The sequence below is a fragment of the Melanaphis sacchari genome, unplaced genomic scaffold (genome assembly GCF_002803265.2).
Source record: "Melanaphis sacchari strain LSU unplaced genomic scaffold, SCAv2.0 Contig428_pilon_pilon, whole genome shotgun sequence".
Taxonomy (NCBI): Eukaryota; Metazoa; Arthropoda; class Insecta; order Hemiptera; family Aphididae; genus Melanaphis; species Melanaphis sacchari.
Genome location: NW_020271274.1, coordinates 1 through 5,849, shown reverse-complemented (window position 1 = coordinate 5,849; position 5,849 = coordinate 1). Strand labels below are relative to the sequence as shown.

General features: G+C 27.1%; 1 long non-coding RNA gene across 1 annotated transcript; it reads right to left on the bottom strand.

Moving 5' to 3' along the window:
- Positions 1–1,010: 1,010 nt before the first annotated feature.
- LOC112597498 lies at positions 1,011–5,396 on the bottom strand. The gene is made up of 4 exons (XR_003114838.1): positions 5,385–5,396; positions 4,997–5,011; positions 3,481–3,492; positions 1,011–1,642 (listed from the first exon to the last, which is right to left on the bottom strand). It is a non-coding gene; the product is annotated as an uncharacterized LOC112597498 (long non-coding RNA).
- Between the last annotated feature and the right edge of the window lie 453 nt (positions 5,397–5,849).

The following is a 5,849-nucleotide window of genomic DNA, read 5'->3' as shown; positions in this document are numbered from 1 at the left end:
AATAGTATTATATATTATTATTAAATAACAATAAGAGTTTCATTGGTTTTTACCTTAGAAAATAACGTAAATACGTTGTACAAAAACCTCAAATACGTATGTCGTATATAATATGGAATAGGTACCGTGAGACAAATTATAATCTTATCGAGTTTAACGAAAAAAATATGATGTTACGGTAAAAAGTGAAAAACTATGTATAGAACTAAAGGTTGGAGTTCAAATAGTGTTAAGTATTCCAAAAGTAAAGCAAAAACTTCTTGATGGTCAAAATATTAATGGTTTTATGATAGACATTCGGAACGGCGTTTATCAAGCTGGCATCAAGTTGGTATTATAAAAAAATGTTGTTCAACAGAAGAACTTCAATTAGTTTCAATTAATAGTTTAAAAGATAGCAAAGTACTCAAAGAAACATTGTGTCCATATGTGAAGTTTTATCAAATTTATTGAATTTAATCAAGGTTTTGTTAATGTCAATATCAAGCACGAAAACGGCGTCGTTAAACCGATTGTAGTATTTATTTTAAAAATAATATTGAAATTTCCAGCAAATGCCACCAAAAGATATGTAACAACAATTAAAAAAATAACAAAATTTGTAATTATAATATAGCAATTTTATTCAGGAGTTTTATAACAATAGCTTTGAAGGACACGAAAATAAAAAATATTTCAAATAGCTACGTAATTAACATATTAATACATTACACATAGTTCTATTCCATATAATATAGCAATAAATAATTAATAATACAATATACATAAATTTTAAAAATAATACAAAATGTGTCATTATTATTATTCGCCTGACTCGAAATAAGCATTTAGTTAAATTCCTAACTATTTAAACGACTATATAGGTATTTTACTAAATGTCTATAGGTGGATAGTATTATTTTATAAAAAAGTTCTTTGACTATTTACCTAGACATTTAGTAAAATGTTTAATTTGGAAACATGTATAATGATATATAATAATATATAAATATGTATAATTTGTAAATATTTATGTATAAAACTATACTTTAAAACTTTAAATAAATATAAAAATAGTGGTCACAATTTAATTGCGACTTCCAGGGGCGTAGCCAGTAGGTAGGCCTGGTAGGCCCGGGCCTACCCAGCTAATCTCTAGAAAAATACCAATAATATTAAAAATTATATATTCAGACACTTATACACGTTTTTACAATAGCATAATATTATCATAACACTATAATAATTTATCTGTATCAAGACGGCGACGTCAATAAAATATCATTAGGACTATCGCACTAGTCGATATACAATAGGTAAAAATAATATTGAAAAATAGGTATCGATAAATTCGTTGCTTACAAAATTTTCGAGATAAAGTTTAGTTGGAAATTTAAATTCACTATTAAATTCGTAAACATTTTAAGCATTTACCTAGTATCAACTTATAATTATTAGTATTGTGCGATTCGCAATCCCGAATTGTCGTTGTCGTTACAGTGTACATTTAAAAAATAAAATTAAACGGTTTTTGATTCTTAATAAACTTAAATCAAATGATGTCACTGATATCCTTGATTGGAATATTCAATTACGCTAAATACCGTTTTTTGTTATTACTGTCGTCATTCTCCTCCTCACCTAACGGTTTCTCAGTTTCATACTGAAAAATATGCTTTAATTAATCGTGGGTATTCCGATTGGAAAAATATTAGTAACCTAAAAAAAGAACATGAAAATACTAGTTTGCATAAAAATGCTGTAATAAAATACAACTCATGGCTGTCAACGAAAAAAACCAGCTCAGTTTCATCTCAAATTAACCAAAAAGTTAAGGATCAAATTATAAAAAATAGAGAAACATTAACAAGTATAATACGATGCATTTTTTATTGTTCTCGACAAGACATCGGAATACGAGAACATAAGAAAATCAATTCTACCAAAGATACAGATAATCCAAATTGGCATGGTCATGACGTAAACGAAGGTAATTTTTTAGAAATGATTAAATTACTTTCATTAGAAAATGAAAGTTTTGAAACTAATTTTATTTCATTACCAAAAAATAGTAAACATACGTCACCTGATAAACAAAATGATTTAATTAAAGCTGCATCGAATCTTACATTTCATAAAATATTAAAAGAAGTTAATCTTGGTAGCAACATTTTTAGTTTAATTGTTGATGAGGCTAGAGATGAATTGAAAATAGAAGAAATGAGGGTTTGTGTAAGATATGTACACAATTCAAAAATAAAAGAAAGGTTTTAAAAGTTCTTAATACATTTAGAGAAAGTTCTAAAAAACGCGAGGCTGCAGAGCCAAAGGGATTGATGTTTCTTCAAATAGGATATCTCAAGGCTCAAGTAGAATGACAGATTATTACATAACTTCTACTTCTGGTAAAAGACGTATTTTTTCAAATGAAGAAAAAAAAACTGAACTTAAAACAATATTTTATAATATTTTAGATGTCATATTATGTGTTGAATGAACAGACGATTTGATGAAAATGGTGAATTGTATGCAGTTTTAGGTGTATTAGACCAAGCTTCAGAAGAATTTTTAGACTGTGAAACACTATGTAATTTTGCAAAAACTTTTCCATTTTATCGGTCTGATGAATTTCTCATTAAACTAAAATATCAATGTGAATTAGGGAAAACATTATTTTCATCTAGTTCTGGTATTTTTATACGGTTGAATGAGTAAAAAGTTATAAAGTTGGATTTGAAGAATTAAAAAAAGTAATTTAACTTATTGTTGTAATTCCTGCATCTAGTGCTTCTGCTGAAAGAAGCTTTTCAACAATGAGAAGAGTGAAAACATACCTCATATCAACTATGAAAAGTTCTAGACTAAATGATTTGACATTTTTTTCCATAGAAAGGGAAAGAAGTGGACAATTTATAGATAAGCCATCGGTTGTCATTGACGATTTTGCTGTTATGAAGAAGAGAATATTAGAATTTTTACTTTGAAAATATATATTAAATTAATAATAAGTATATTATAATTTACAACTTTGCGAGTACATAAATTAATATTTATAATTGTATTTTGTAAAAATATTAGTATTTAGGTACTTAAATAAAAATTGCATCTTTTGAAAATATATGCTTATTTTCTGGTTCAATTTGTTTTAATTTTTAAGTAATTAATTATTAAATTATTGATAAGAATAATTATTGAAAACTTTGAAATTATAGTAGGCTTATAAAAAAAATTAGGAAAAGTCCCCATTACCGTCGGGGAGTAAAAGTTTTATAGTGGGCTTACCGAAAAAAAAATCCTAGCTACGCCCCTAGCGACTTCCAAACATAAAATAATAACATTGAATGCAATATATTCGATTTCTTTAATTTGTATACTATACAGTTTTTCTATATATCTAATGGTAATGATTACAATAAAAATTGATTGAATATATTATAAGAAAGTTATCACTAATAATATTGTAAAATATGCTATATAATTATAAACATTAAAATTACGTACTCTGTAGACGTACTAAAGAAAATAAAAACATAATATAGATATGAGTATTTTGTTTTCATTGTTAAAATAACTAATATAATTAATTGGGATAAATCTTATAAAATACATTAGAACAATATTATTGAAATTCAACTTAGTAAACATCGCTATAAAAGATAATTTTTCAAATAATTAAAATATAAGTAATTATATAATTATAAATGCTTAATTATTTAAAGTGTTATATGATTGTGAATAAAAATTGTACTCCTTGGAAATAGTAGTTCTTCGCTATAATGTTAATCGAACTCGTAAGGAAGATAAGGTGGAACTAAAATTAGTAGGGAAGAAAAAATCTTGGCTAGAGAAACAATAAACTTAAGAGCGCGATAAGAAGAGGTTAGAAGAGACACTAGAAATAATTATGCAAAATTGTTGACTATGACCCATGTAGGCTATCATGTAAAATACAGTATTATAAAGGATAAATTATCCCGGGATTAACCCTAATATGACGTATGATATAGGGAGTTATTACAAGCCTATTTTTTAGCTATACACTTAGAGAATAATGCAGCTTTTTTTTAAATCAACCACTGCAGCGGAGATATCTTATATTGTAAAATTGATCTCGACATTGAAATATTCTGAATCGGAGAGGATTTAAGACATTGTGCTAAAATAAGTCACGCTGAGATGTCAAACGAAGGTCGCCGATGTGTTTACTTCCTGTCTGGTGAAATACTTATTAGCACCGTATGTTTTGTTTACACCCTAACTTTATCACCACTGACTACCGCTCCTTATACTACCAAAATTATGGCTACACCGAGCACTTACGCATTTTCCCACTTAAACGCGTTTTCAGTTGTCTTATACATAATATCATGGTGTCTTTTTAGTTTTACCATTCATAAGAGTTAACGTTATTATGCGTGTCTTTAGTTTTTCATGATTGGTATCCTAACCTAACCTATGTCGGACAGGATCCTGACGGAAACAGTAATAATCAAATATCTAATAAGTTTTGAGCAATAATAGATAAATTTAATTTACACTAGATTTCATTGATAGAGTATTAGCGATTACGGAAAAATACAATATTGTAGTGTGATTCATACTGACCATAAAAAATTGTGCACAATTAATTTAATTAACGTGACAAATGCCTAGAATTCGGTGTATGAAAGAGTAATGAGGAGACAACTAATTATAAAAAAATAGTATCATATATAAATTAGTTAATTGAGTTAATATATAAATGCGTGGAAAAAATCGTGATAACGATGAGACAGCAAAAATGTTTAGTAACTAGTCATAAATTATACGGAGCATATTTGAGAATGTCAACTATCGTTAAGAGATATAAGAGTAACCAGGACAGCAGTATCTATGGCTATTACATAAATAAAGGTCAGAATGGTAAATAATACCCAAGGTGGTGGGCTTCGGCCAACCTTTTTAATGTAACTCGTACTATAGAAACGAATAAAAAAACTATTAATCTAATTGAATTATAAAACTCTTAAATAATTACCATTGTGACGGAGATCTATAACAACAAATATAAATATTTTTCAATTAATGGAACAATTTTAGTACACTTTTTTTCTTTAAAAGTTATTTTATAGTTTTTAGAACTAAATCAATGTTCTGACATTCTATTTTGCATATTAACATATTATAGTTTTACAACTGTAATCAATGTTATTTAACGATAAGTATCTTCTACATTTTCAAATCTTTTGTTATATAGAAATTGATCACTAAAAGCACTAACTACGACTTATTGCAAGTATAATTTATTTTAAAACCATAGCATTAACTGAGATAAATGGCCGCTTAAAAATTGATAAATATAAACTAATTAGACATGTTAGTTATAAATTAACTTCAAATGTATGCGAAAAAAATCAGATACGTACGAACGTGAATATCTGTAAAATAAATAAAATGTTTATTTATTATTTTATTGTTTAGTAAAAAGTTCTTGACAATGGAGAAAAAATTTAGCCTTGTATGTTCAAAATATGGACTCTCCTACTTCAACGCGTTTTCAGTTGTCATATTCATGTCATGGCGTCTTTTTAGTTTTGCTGTTCATAAAAAGACAACGTTATTTTACGTATCTTTGATTTTTTTTTAAATTAGGTTCTCTTTCGTTTTTTAATTATTTTATTGAGCGTGCTTAATAATATACTTGCCCGGTAGTTATTGTCGCGAATTTGTTTACTTATTATTTTAATGGCCAACTTGTTCGAGACAGTCCTATGCAGTTTGTTCTACTGGGTTATTAAAGCAGATTTCACCTTCAGTCTTCATTAGTTCGGCTCCTAGGATCTTCTCAATATTAACCTCAGTTCGTATTTTCTCCTTCTTAATTAGTATAT